Below are 14,241 nucleotides of genomic sequence, written 5' to 3'. Positions count from 1 at the left end.
TTCAGACAACCCCAAAGATTTCCTGGCTTTACTGGATAGTGTCATGTTCACCCACCAGCCCACTTGGGATGATTGTCAGCAGCTCCTCCGAATCTTGTTCACCACAGAAGAGTGAGAGAGAATACAGATAGAAGCTAGAAAGCCGGTCCCGGGGGACGACGGTCAACCGACTGCCAACCCCCACCTCATAAACACAACCTTTCCTCTGACCAGGCTGGTGTGGGACTACAACACGGCAGAAGGTAGGGGACAGCTACACCTTTATCACCAGACTCTAATGGCAGGTCTCCAGGCAGCTGCTCGCAAGCCCACTAATTTGGCTAAAGTATATTCTATTCTGCAGGGGAAGACAGAGAGCCCAGCTACCTACTCAGAAAGATTAATGGAAGCTTTTAGACAGTACACCCCCATAGATCCAGAGGCTCCAGAAAGTCAGGCAGCTGTTGTAATGTCTTTTGTAAATCAGGCAGCCCCAAATATTAAGAGAAAACTCCAGAAATTAGAAGACTTGGAGGGAAAGCGGATTCAGGACCTCCTTCAGATAGCCCAGCGGGTTTACAATAACAGAGATACTCCAGAGGAAAAGCAATTTAAGGCCACAATCCACCCGACAAGTGAGAGAATTCCTGGGGTCGGCAGGATTTTGCAGACTATGGATACCTGGGTTCGCAGAACTGGCTAAACCCTTGTATCAGGCCACACGGGGGCAACAGCCATTTAATTGGACAGACGAAGCCGAGTTGGCCTTGCAACAGATTAAAACCGCCGTACTCTCCACGCCTGCACTAGGACTACCTGATGTTACCAAGCCCTTCCACTTATACGTGGATGAGAATAAGGGTGTCGCTAAGGCGGTAATAACTCAGAACTTAGGCCCCTGGTGGAGGCCAGTTGCCTACCTGTCAAAGAAGTTAGACGCAGTGGCTGCCGGGTGGCCCCCTTGTCTCTGAATGATTGTGGCCACGGCTCTGATGGTGCAAGATGCTGATAAACTTGTCATGGGGCAAGAATTGTGGGTCGTTACTCCACATGCCATCGAAGGTGTACTCAAACAGCCACCTAATCGATGGACGAGTAACGCCCAGCTCACCCACTACCAAGGACTACTACTAAATCCTCTCAGGATAATTTTCCTGCCCCCAACGACCTTAAACCCTGCCTCACTGCTGCCCAACCCAGACCTGGACGCCCCACTCCATGACTGCACCAAGATACTAGCTCAGGTGCACGGAGTTTGAGAAGACCTGCAGGACCGCCCACTTCCTGACGCTGACCTCGTCTGGTTCACTGATGGGAGCAGCTTCATGCATCAAGGCCAGAGGTACGCTGGAGCAGCAGTAACTTCAGAGACTAAGGTAATCTGAGTGGAACCCCTGCCCCCGGGGACATCGGCCCAGAAGGCCGAACTGATAGCGCTCACCCAAGCTCTTACCTTAGGGGCGGGGAAAAAGCTGACAGTATATACAGACAGCCAATATGCTTTTGCAACGGCGCATATACATGGGGCCATTTACAGGGAGCGAGGGTTACTGACGGCTGAAGGAAAAGAGATAAAAAACAAGCAAGAGATCCTAGCCCTGCTAACAGCCCTATGGAGGCCAGAAAAATTAGCCATTGTACATTGCCCAGGGCATCAGAAACTAACTACTCCAACTGCTCAAGGCAACTTTCTGGCAGACCAAACTGCAAGAAATGTGGCGAAGGCTCCCAGCCAACTCCTTGCACTCCAGCTCCCTGACCTGGGCCCCCGGGACTTGCCATATTTCCCTGAATATTCAGAACAAGATCTCCAGTGGATTGACAAACTTCCCCTAAAACAAATCCAGAATGGGTGGTGGACTGATACTAATGACCAAACCATCCTACCAGAAAAATTAGGACAACAGGTGTTAGAACACATCCACCGAACCACCCACCTGGGGGCCCGGCGGATGATAGACCTGATCAGATGCTCCAAGCTCAAAATGAGACATATAGCTGAGATGGCCAGCAGTATCGTGACAAGTTGCAAAGTCTGACAGCTTAACAACGCATACCCCCAATCTCAAGCTGCAGCAGGAACAAGGCTCAGGGGAACCAGGCCCGGTATCTACTGGGAAGTAGATTTTACTGAAATAAAGCCAGGAAAGTATGGGTACCGGTACTTACTTGTCTTTGTAGATACTTTTCCAGGGTGGACTGAAGCATTCCCAACCAAAAGAGAAACTGCTCAGGTTGTAGCAAATAAAATTCTGGAAGATATCCTTCCCAGGTATGGCTTCCCCATCCAGATAGGGTCAGATAATGGGCCTACTTTCATCGCTAAGGTAAGTCAGGACTTGGCTTCCATCCTTGGGGCAAATTGGAAACTACATTGCGCTTACAGGCCCCAGAGTTCAGGACAGGTAGAAAGGATGAATCGGACCTTAAAAGAGACCTTAACTAAATTGACTATAGAGACTGGCGCTAATTGAGTAGTCCTTCTCCCCTATGCTCTGTTCCGGGCCTGTAATACCCCTTACAAACTGGGCCTTACCCCTTACGAAATCATGTATGGCAGACCTCCACCTAGCTTAAAAGATGACCTGCTTAAGTCTGAAACAGAAAATGTCTCTGAATTCTTATTTTCCCTACAAACCTTACAGAAAATTCACCAAGAAATCTGGCCCAAGCTGAAAGAGCTATATGAGACCAGTCCTCCACTGACACCCCATCCGTACCAGCCGAGAGACTGGGTCCTGGTTAAGCGACACCAACAAGAGACCCTAGAGCCCAGGTGGAAAGGACCACTCCAAGTACTCCTGACCACACCCACTGCCCTGAAGGTAGAAGGCGTTGTGTCGTGGATCCACTACACCCACGTCAAGCCAGTGGACCCAACCTCCGACCTTCTGGGGCCAATCACAGCGGTGGCTGAAGCACCGGACACGTGAACTGTGGACAGAGCTAAGAACAACCCCTTAAAACTCACCCTGCGCCGGCAGCATAGCTCACTGCAAACATGCAGTTAGGTAGTCTAACTCTAACATTAGTCACCCTAGTGGCCACTGGGGAAAACATAAAGACAGCTCCTAATCCCTTTGTCTGGAGATTCTGGCTTTATGAAAACCAAACCCACCCTGGGCAACCTCATAAGCCCGGGAAATTAGTGGCCAGTGCAGATTGCCCCTCCTCAGGGTGCAATAGCCCAATTTTACTAAATTTTACCGATTTCCCAGTAGCCAAACCAGTGGCACCAATAATATGCTTCGAGTATGATCAGACTAAATACAATTGTAAGCACTATTGGTGGCACCAAAGTGCCGGCTGCCCTTACAACTATTGTAACATCCATAAATACCAGTGGTGGGGTGGAGAAGAACAGATAGATCCCAGATGGCCCTTCCATCGCAGACGACATAGAGACCTTTCATATACATGGATAGTTAGAGGCCCCTGGAACTCCCGCTGGACCACGCCTCAACACGGGGCTGTATACTACTCCTCTGCCTCCACGTGGCCTAGCAGTCACCTCTATCTGTGATGGGGTCTAGTGCAGGTACGGCCCCTGGTCCATGGAAATATCCAGTGACAAGAAAACTGCCTGACACAAGATTTACGTCCTTTTTCCTGGTTAAAATTATTGCAAGAAGGATTAGAACTTGCCAACCTTACAGGACTTCACAGCCTGTCTGGCTGCTTTCTGTGTGCCACTCTAGGGCGTCCACCGCTAACCACTGTCCCCCTGCCATGGGGATCCTCCACCTCTGCTCAAGCTAACAACCACCGAAACCTCTCATATGCCCTTATCCCTAACGTGCCACTATACCTAAACCCCAGTCAAGAAAAGTTTCCCTACTGTTTCTCAGGAACTAATTCCAGCCTCTGCAACATCACTGCAACGCCCCCTAATATCACCTTAAGGGCTCCGTCAGGCATATTCTTCTGGTGTAATGGAATATTATCTAAAAACCTATCAAGCCCCTCTGTTACCAACCTACTGTGTCTTCCTGTCACATTAGTTCCCTGGTTAATTCTACTTACTGCCGGCGAGTTCCTAGGGTATACCAGTAACTGGACTAGTGCTGCTATTCACCCAGACCCTAGACCGAGACCTGCATGAGCCATATTTCTCCCCCTCATTGCAGGAATCTCCCTCACTGCATCCTTCATGGTGGCCGGACTGGCTGGGGGAGCCCTAGGTCACACTCTCATAGAAAGTAACAAGCTGTACAAACAATTTGCCGTTGCTATGGAGGAGTCAGCTGAGTCCCTTGCCTCCCTCCAGTGGCAGCTCACATCCCTAGCACAGGTAACCTTGCAGAAACGGAGGGCCTTAGACCTACTCACTGCTGAAAAAGGGGGAACGTGTATGTTTCTAAAGGAAGACTGTTGTTTCTACATAAATGAATCAGGGCTCGTGGAAGACCGGGACCAACAATTATGCAAGTTAAGCACAGAAGTAAGAACATGGCAGTTTGCTTCAGCTGCAGACCAATGGTGGAACTCATCTATGTTTTCTCTGTTAGCCCCCTTCCTTGGACCCCTGCTGAGTCTACTATTTCTGCTTACCGTAGGACCTTATGTTGTTAACAGAATTTTGCGGTTCATTAAAGAAAGGTTTAACACTGTACCACTCATGGTCCTCAGAGCCCAATACCAACCTGTAAATGCTGAAACAGAATCAGACTTATAAGACCCAAGATTGGCTCTAAAAAAGTACCTGAAAAGAAAGGGGGGGGGAATGAAAGGAGCCAGGCACATTCCTCAGTCCCAGGCTCAAAACAAACAAGCCCAGTACAAACACATCCCATCCTCCCATCCCACCACATATCGCCATATATCTCTCAAACTTCCTGAGCCCAGTACAAACACCACCAGGAAAGTCTCTGATAAGAGGACAGCTGATAAGAGAACAGCCGTTCAAAGTTTTACTGAAAGAGCGGGAACCAAAATAATTCCTTTGTTCCCCTGTAACTTTCAGGCTATAAAAGCAAACACTCGCATTGTTCAGGGCCCTCTTGTATGCTGTGGAATGGAGGGACCAGGTTCGAACTTGTAGTAAAGATGCTTGCCGCTTGGCTTTGACTCTGGACTCTGGTGGTCTTCTTTGGGGAACTAACAGTCTGGGCATAACACTCCCTCACATAGGATTCCAGAACACTGCTGCTGTGGTCTGAATGTGTGTCCCTCACTGAGGATTCCAGAATACTCCTGCTGTCATTTGAGTGTTTGTCCCTCAAATAGGATTCCAGAATAGTGCTACGAGGGTCTGAATTATTCTCCCTCACATAGGATTCCAGAAAACTCCTGCTGTGGCCTGAATGTGTGTCCCTTCCTTCGGATTCCAGAACACTGCTATGAGGGTCTTAATTATTCTCCCTCACATAGGATTCCAGAAAACTCCTGTTGTGGCCTGAATGTGTGTGCCTTCCTTCGGATTCCAGAACACTGCTGTTGTGTTCTGAGTGTTTGTCCCTCATGTAGGATTGCAGAACAATGCTACGTGAGTCTAAATGTTTGTCTCTCACATAAGATTCTAGAACACTGCTACGAAGGTGTGAATGTTTGTCTCACACATAGGACTCCACGATACTGCTGCTCTGTTCTGAATGTATTTTCCTAACAGAGGATAAAAGAACAATGTTACGAGGGTCTGAATGCTTGTCCCACACGTAGTATTCCACAGCAACCCAGCAGTGGTCTGAATGATTGTCCCTCTCATAGGATTCCAGAACACTGCTGCTGGGTTCTGAGTGTTTTTCCCTCACATAGAATTCCAGAACACTGCAACGAGGGTCTGAATGTTTGCTGGGCACATAGGACTCCAGAACACGGCTACGAGTGTCTGAATGTTTGTCCCGCCCATTGGACTCCAGAATACTCCTGCTGTGTTCTGAATGTATTTCCCTAACCTAGGCTTCCAGAACAATTCTATGAGGTTCAGAATGCTTGTCCTACACGTAGTATTCCAGAGCACCCAGCTGTGGTCTGAATGTTTTTCCCTCACAGAGGATTCCAGACCACTACTGCTGTGGTCTGAATGGTTGACCATCACATAGTATTCCCGAACAATCCTGCTGTTTTCTGGGTATTTGTGCCTCACATGGGATTAAAGATCAATCCTGCTGTGGTCTGATGTTTCTCCCTCACATAGGATTAAAATACATTCTGGCTATGGTCTGAGTGTTTATCCCTCAAACAGGATTCCAGAACACTTTTACTGGAGTCTGAATGTTTGTCCCTCACATAGGATTCCAGAACTCTGCTACGAGTGTCTGAATTATTCTCCCTCACATAGGATTCCAGAACACTCAGAACACTCCTGCTGTGGTTTGAATATTTCTCCCTCACTTAGGATTCCAGAACACTGCTGTTGGTTTCTGAGTGTTTGTCCCTAACGTACAGGTCTAGAACACTGCTACTTGAGTCTAAATGTTTGTCCCTCACATGGGATTCCAGAACACTACTACGAGGGTCTGAATGTTTATTCCTCACAGGGTATTCCAGAAGACTCCTGCCATGGTCTGTGTGTTTGTCCGTCTCACAGGATTCCCGAATACTGCTACGAGGGTCTGAATGATTGCCCCACTCATAGGATTCCAGAACACTGCTGTTGGCTTCTGAGTGTTTGTCCCTCAGATACTATTCCAGAACACTCCTGTTGGTGTCTACATGTGTATACATCACATAGGATTCCAGAACACTACTGCTGGGTTCTGAGAGTTTCTCCCTTGCATATGATTCCAGAACACTGCTGCTGAGATCTGAATTTTTGTCCCTCACATAGGATTCCAGAGCACTGCTGCTGGGGTATAAACGTCTGTCCCTCACATAGGATTCCAGAACACTGATAGGAGGGTCTGAATGTTCGTTCCTCACAGGTTATCCCAGAACGTTCCTGCTGTGGTCTGAATGCTTGTCCCTCACACAGGATTCCAGAACACTGCAACAAGGGTCTGAATGTTTCTCCCTCACACACAATTCCAGAACACTGCTACGAGGGTCTGAATGTGTATCCCTCACCTAGAATTCCAGAACACTGTTGCTGGGGTCTGAATATTTGACCCTCACATAGGATTTCTGAACACTGCTGTGAAAGTCTGAATGTTTGTTCCTCACATAGGATTCCTGAACACTGCTACAAGGGTCTGAATGTTTGTCCCTCACATTGGATTCCAAAAAACTCCTCCTGTGTTCTGTGTGTTTGTCCTTCACATAGGATTCCAGGACAATCCTGCTGTGGTCTGAATGTTTGTCCCTCACATAGTGTTACAGAACACTGCTGCTGGGTTCCGAGTGTTTGTCAGTCATATGGCATTCCAGAACACTGCTACTGGGGTGTGAATGTTTGTCCCTCACATAGGATTACAGAACACTGCTATGATGGTGTGAGTGTTTGTCCATCACATAGGATTCCAGGACACTACCACGAGAGTCTTAATGCTTCCCCCTAACATAGGATTCCAGAACACTGCTACTGGGTTCTAAATGTTTGTCGGTCACATGGGATTCCAGAACACTGCTATGAAGTTCAGGAATGTTTGTTCCTTACAGGGGATTCCAGAACACTCTTGCTGTGGTCGGAATGTTTGTCCCTGACATAGGATTCGAGAACACTGCTCTGAGGGTCTCAATGTTTGTCCCTCACACAGAATTCCAGAGCACTGCTAGGAGGGTCTGAATGATTGTCCCTCACATAGGATTCCACAACACTCCTGCTGTGGTCGGAATGTTTGTCAATCACAAAAGATTCCAGAACACTCCTGCTGCTGTTTCAATGTTTCTCCCGCCCATAGGATTCAGGAACACTGCTGCTGTAGTCTGAATGTTTGTCCCTCACATAGGATTCCAGAACACTGTAACTATGGTCTGAATGTTTGTCCCTCACATAGGATTCCAGAAAACTGCTACGAGTGTCTGAATGTCCCTCACATAGGATTCCAGAACACTGCTGCTGGGGTTTAAATGTTCGTCCGTCACAAAGGATTCCAGAACACTGCTACGAGGGTGTGAAAGTTAGTTTCTCACAGGGGATTCCAGAAAAATCCTGCTGTGGTTTGAATATGTGTCCCTCACACAGGATTCCAGAGCACTGCTAAGAGGTTCTGAATGTTTGTCCCTCACATAAGATTTCAAAGCACTCCTGCTGTGTTCTTAGTGTTTGTCCCTCACATAGGATTCCAGAAAAATCCTGCTGTGGTCTGAGTGTTTGTCCCTTACATAGGGTTCCAGAACATTGCTGCTGTGTTCCGTGTGTTTGTCCCTCACATAGGATTCCAGAACACTTCTATGAGGGACTGAATGTTTGTCCCTCACATAGGATTCCAGAAAACTTCTGATGGGGTCTAAATGTTTGTCCATCACATAGGATTCCAGAACACTGATATGAGGGTCTGAATGATTGTCCATCACATAGGATTCCAGCTCACTACTGCTGGGGTCTGAATGTCCCTCTCATAGAATTCCAGAACACTGCTGCTGGGGTCTGCATGTATGTCCGTCACATAAGATTCCTGAACTCTGCTACGAGGGTCTGAATGATTGTCCCTCCCATAGGATTGCAGAACACTTATGCTGGATTCTGAATGTTTGTCCCTCACATGGGATTCCAGAACACTGCTGAGAGGGTCTGAATGATTGTTCTTCACATAGGATTCCACAACACTGCCCCTGGGGTCTGAATGTTTGTTTCTCACACAGGATTCCATAACACTGCTGTTGGGGTCTACTTGTATGTCCGTCACACAGGATTCCAGAACACTGCTGCAGGGTTCTGGGTGTTTCTCCCTCACGTAGAGTTCTGGAACAGTGTAATGAGGGTCTGAATGTTTCTCCATAACATAGGATTCCAGAACACTGTTGCCAGGTTCTGAGTGTTTCTCCCTCACATGGAATTCCAGAGCACTGCGACGAGGGTCTGAATGTTTGTCCTTAACATAGTATTCCAGAGGACTCCCACAGTAGTTTGAATATATGTCCGTCACATAGGATTCCAGAAAACTGCTGCTGGGGTCTGAAAGTATGTACCTCAGATAGGATTCCAGAACACGGCTAGAATTGTCTGAATGTTTGTCCCTCACAGAGGATTCCAGAACACTCCTACGAGGGTCTGAAGGTTTGTTCCTCACATAGGATTTCAGAACACTGCTACTATTGTCTGCATGTTTTGTCCCTCACATAGCATTCCACAACACTGCTACGAGGGTCTGAATCTTTGTCCTAACATAGGATTCCAGAACACTGCTATGATTGTATGAATGTTTGTCCCTCACATAGGATTCCAGAACACTGCTAAGACGGTCTGACTCTTTGTCCCTCACATAGATTACAAAACACTCTTGCTGTCTTCTGAGAGTTTGTCCCTCACATAGGATTACAGAACAATCCTGCTGTGCTCTGAATGTTTGTCCCTCACATAGTGTTCCAGAACATTGCTGCTGGGTTCTGGGTGTCTGTTTCTCACATAGGATTCCAGAACCCTGCCACGAGGGTCTGAATGTTTGTCCCTCACAAAGGATTACAGAACACTGCTACTGTGGTCTACCTGTATGTCCACCATACAGGATTCCTGAACACTGCTGCTCGGTTCAGAGTGTTTGTCCCTTACTTAGAATGCAGAACATTTAGACGAGGGTCTGAATGTTTGTCCATAACATATGATTCCAGAAAACTCCCGCTGTTGTTTGAATCTTTGTCCCTCACACAGGATTCCAGTACACTGCCGCTGGAGTCTGAACGTTTGTCACTCACAAAGGATTCCAGAACACTGCTATGAGGGTCTGAATGTTAGTTCCGCACAGGGGATTCCAGAATACTCCTGCTGTTGTCTGAATGTTTGTTCCTCACACAGGACTCCAGAACACTCCTATGAGGGTCTGAATGTTTGTCCCTCACACAGAATTCCACAACACTGCTATGAGGGTCTGAATGTCCCTCACACAGAATTCCACAACACTGCTACGAGGGTCTGAATGACTGTCCCTCACATAGGATTCCAGAACACTACTGCTGGGATCTGAATATTTGTCCCTCAGATAGGATTCCAGATCACTGCTACTGGGGTCTACACGTATATCCCTTACATAGGGTTCCAAAACACTGCGGCTGTGTTCTGAGTGTTTCTCCCTCACTTAGAATTCCAAAACACTGTGAAGAGGGTCTGAATGTTTGTCCTTAACATAGGATTTCAGAACACTCCTGATGTTGTTTGACTGTTTGTCCCTCACATAGGATTCCAGAACACTGCTGCTGGTGTCTGAATCTTTGCCCCTCACTTAGGATTCGGGAACACTGCTACAAGGGTCTGAATGTTTGTCCCTCACGTAGGATTCCAGAACACTGCTGCTGGGGTCTGAATGTTTGTCCTTCACAAAGGATTCCAGAACACTGCTACGAGGATCTGAATATTTGTTACTCATAGGGGATTGCAGAACACTCCAGCTGTGATCTGAATGTTTGTCCCTCAGATAGGATTCCAGAACACTGCTATGAATGTCTGAATGTTTTTCCATCACACAGAATCACAGGACACTGCTGCTAGGGTCTACATGTATGTCTGTCACATAGGATTTAAGAACACTGCTGCCAGTTTCTGAGTGTTTCACCCTCACATAGAATTCCAGATCACTGGGACGAATTTCTGAATGTATGTCTGTAACTTAGGATTCCAGAACACTCTCTCTGTTGTTGGAATGTTTGTCCCTCACATACGATTCCAGAACACTGCTGTTGTAGTCTGAATGTTTCTCCCTCACATAGGATTCCAGAACACAGCTACAATTGTCTCAATGTTTGTCCTCACATAGGATTCCAGAACAATGCTACCAGGGTCTGAATATTTGTCACTTACATAGGATTCCAGAACACTGTTACGACTGTCTGAATGATTGTCCCTCCCATAGGATTCCAGAACACTCCTGCTGGGGTCTGAATGATTTTCCCTCACATAGGATTCCAGAATACTGCTGCTGGGTTCTCACTGTTTCTACCTCACATAGAATTCCAGAGCACTGAGACGAGGTTCTGAATGTTTGTCCGTAACCATTGATTGCAGAACACTCCTGCTCTTGGTTCAATGTTTCTCCCTCACATAGGATTCCGAAACACTGCTGCTGGGGTCTGAATGTATTTCCCTTTCTTGGGATTCCAGAACACGGCTACGATTTTCTGAATGTTTGTCCCTCACATAGGATTCCAGAACACTGCTACGAGGGTCTGAATGTTTCTCCCTCATATTGGATTCCAAAACACTCCCGCTGTGTTCTGAGTGTTTGTCCCTCACATAGGATTCCAGAACAATCCTGCTGTGGCCTTAATGTTTGTCCCTCACATAGGGTTCCAGGACACTGTTGCTGGGTTCTGAGTTCTTTTCCCTCACATAGGATTCCTGTACACTGCAACGAGTGTCTGAATGTTTGTCTCTCACAGTATTGCAGAACACTGCTTCTGAGGTCTGAATGTTTGTCCCTCACAAAGGATTCCAGAACACTGCTCTGATGGTCTGAATCTTTGCCCCTCACACAGAATTTGAGAACACTGCTACGACGGTTTGAATGCTTGTCCCTCACATAGGATTATAGAACACTGCTGCTGTGGTCTGAATGTATGTCCCTCACATAGGATTCGAGAACACTGCTGCTGGGTTCTTATTGTTTCTCCCTCAAATAGAATTCCAGAACACTGTGGAGAGGATCTGAATTTTTGTCCATAAGTTAGGATTCCAGAACACAGCCTCTGTAGTTTGAATGTTTGTCCCTCATATAGGATTCCATAACACTGCTGATGGGGTCTGAAACTTTGTCCCTCACATAGGATTCCAAAACACTTCTACGATTGTCTGAATGTTTTCTCTCACATAGGATTCCAGGGCACTCCTGCCGTGTTATGAACGTTTGTCCCTCACATAGTATTCCAGAACACTGCTGCTCGGGTCTACATGTATGTCCGTCACATAGGATGGCAGTACACTGTTGCTGGGTTCTGAGTGTTTCTCCCTCACATAGGATTCCAGGGCACTCCTGCCATGTTATGAATGTTTGTCCCTCACATAGTATTCCAGAACATTGCTGCTCGGGTCTACATGTATGTCTGTCACAGAGGATTCCAGTACACTGTTGCTGGGTTCTGAGTGTTTCTCCCTCACATGGAATTCCAGAACACTGTGACGAGGGTCTGAATGTTTGTCCATAACATAGGATTCCAGAACACTCCGGCTGTTGTATCAATGTTTGTACCTCACATAGGATTCCGGAACACTGCTGCTGGGGTCTGACTGTTTGGCCTTCACATAGAATTCCCATACACTGTTACGATTGTATGAATGTTTGTCTCCCACATAGGATTCCAGAACCCTTCTACGAATGTCTGAAAGTTTTTCCCTCACATAGGATTCCAAAACACTCCTGCTGTGTTCTGAGTGTTTGTCCCTCACATAGGACTCCAGTATAATCCTGCTGTGGCCTGAATGATTGACCCTCATATAGGGTTCTAAAACACTGCTTTTGGGTTCTGAGTGTTTGTCCCTCACATAGGATTCCAGAACACTACTGTGAGGGTCTGAATGTTTGTTCCTCACACAGTATTCCAGAAAACTGCTGCTGGGGTCTAAATCTTTGTCCCTCACAGAGGATTCCAGAACACTGATATGAGGGTCTGAATGACTATCCTTCACATAGGATTCCGGACCACTACGGCTGCAGTCTGAATATTTGTCCCTCACATAGGGCTCCAGAACACTGCTTCTGGAGTCTACATGTATGTCTGTCACATAGGGTTCCAGAACACTGCTGCTGGGTTCAGAGTGTTTCTCCCTTAGTTAGAATTCCAGAACACTGCGACAAGGATCCGAATGTTTCTCTGTAACAGAGGATTCCAGAAAACTCCTGCTGTTGTTTGAATGTTTGTCCCCCATATAGGATTCCAAAACACTGCTGCTGGGGTCTAAATGTTTGTCTGTCACATAGGATCCTGAACACTGCTACGATTGTCTCAATGTTTGTCCCTCGTATAGGATTCTAGAACACTGCACTGAGGGTCTGAATGTTTGTCCCTAACTTGAGATTCCAGAGCACTGCTGCTGGACACTAAATGTTGGTCCATCACATAGGATTCCAGAACTATGCTACGAGGTTCCGGATATTTGTTCCTCCCATTGGATTCCAGAACAATCCTGCTCTAGTCCGAATGTTTGTCCTTCACATAGGCGTCCAGAACGCTGCTATGAGGGTCTGAAGCTTCCTCCCTCACAAACATCTCCAGAACACTGCTACAAGGGTCTGAATTATTGACCCTCACAGAGGATTCCAGAACACTGCTTTTGAGATCTGAATGTTCGTCCTCACATAGGATTCAAGAACACTGCTGTTGCCGTCTACATGTATGTCCATCACATATGATTCCAGAACACTCCTGTTGGGTTCTGAGTGTTTCTCCCTGACAAAGAATTCCAGAACACTGCGACGAGGTTCTGAAAGTCTGTCCGTTACATAGGATTCGACAACTCTCCCGCTGTTGTTTGAATGATTTTTCCTCACATAGGATTCCAGAACGCTGCTGGGGTCTGAATATTTGTCCCTCACATAGGATTCCAGAACACGGCTATGATTATCTGAATGTTTGTCCCTCACATATGATTCGAGAACAATGCCACGAGTGTCTGAATGTTTTTTCCTCACATAGGATTCAAGAACACTGCTGCTGGGGTCTAAAGGTTCGTCCCTCACATAGGATTCCAGAACACTGCTATGAGGGTCTGAATGTTTGTCCCTCACGTAGGATTCCAGAACACTGCTATGAGGGTCTCAATATTTGGCTCTTACACAGAATTCCACAAAGCAGCTACGAGAGTCTGAATGAATGTCCCTCACATGGGATTCCGAAACACTACTACGATTGTCTGAATGTTTGTCCCTCACTTAGGATTCCAGAACACTGCTACGAGGGTCTGAATATTAGTCTCTCACATAGGATTCCAAAACACTCCTGCTGTGTTCTGAGTGTTTGTCCCTCACATAGGATTCCAGAGCAATCCTGCTGTGGTCTGAATGTTTCTCACTCACATAGTGTTCCAGAATGCTGTCGCTGGGTTCTAAATGTTTGTCCTTCACAAAGGATTCCATAACACTGCTACAAGGGTCTGGATTGTCCCGCAATTAGGATTCCAGAACACTGCTGCTGGTGTCTAAATATTTGTCCGTCACACGGGATTCCAGAACAATGCTAGGAGGATCTGAATGTTTGTTCCTCACAGGTGATTCCAGAACACTCCTGCTGTGGTCTGAA

Source organism: Gorilla gorilla, chromosome Y (assembly GCF_029281585.2).
Source record: "Gorilla gorilla gorilla isolate KB3781 chromosome Y, NHGRI_mGorGor1-v2.1_pri, whole genome shotgun sequence".
NCBI classification, from domain to species: Eukaryota; Metazoa; Chordata; class Mammalia; order Primates; family Hominidae; genus Gorilla; species Gorilla gorilla.
The sequence above is the reverse complement of the archived record's forward strand: the minus strand, read 5'-3'. Positions refer to the sequence as shown.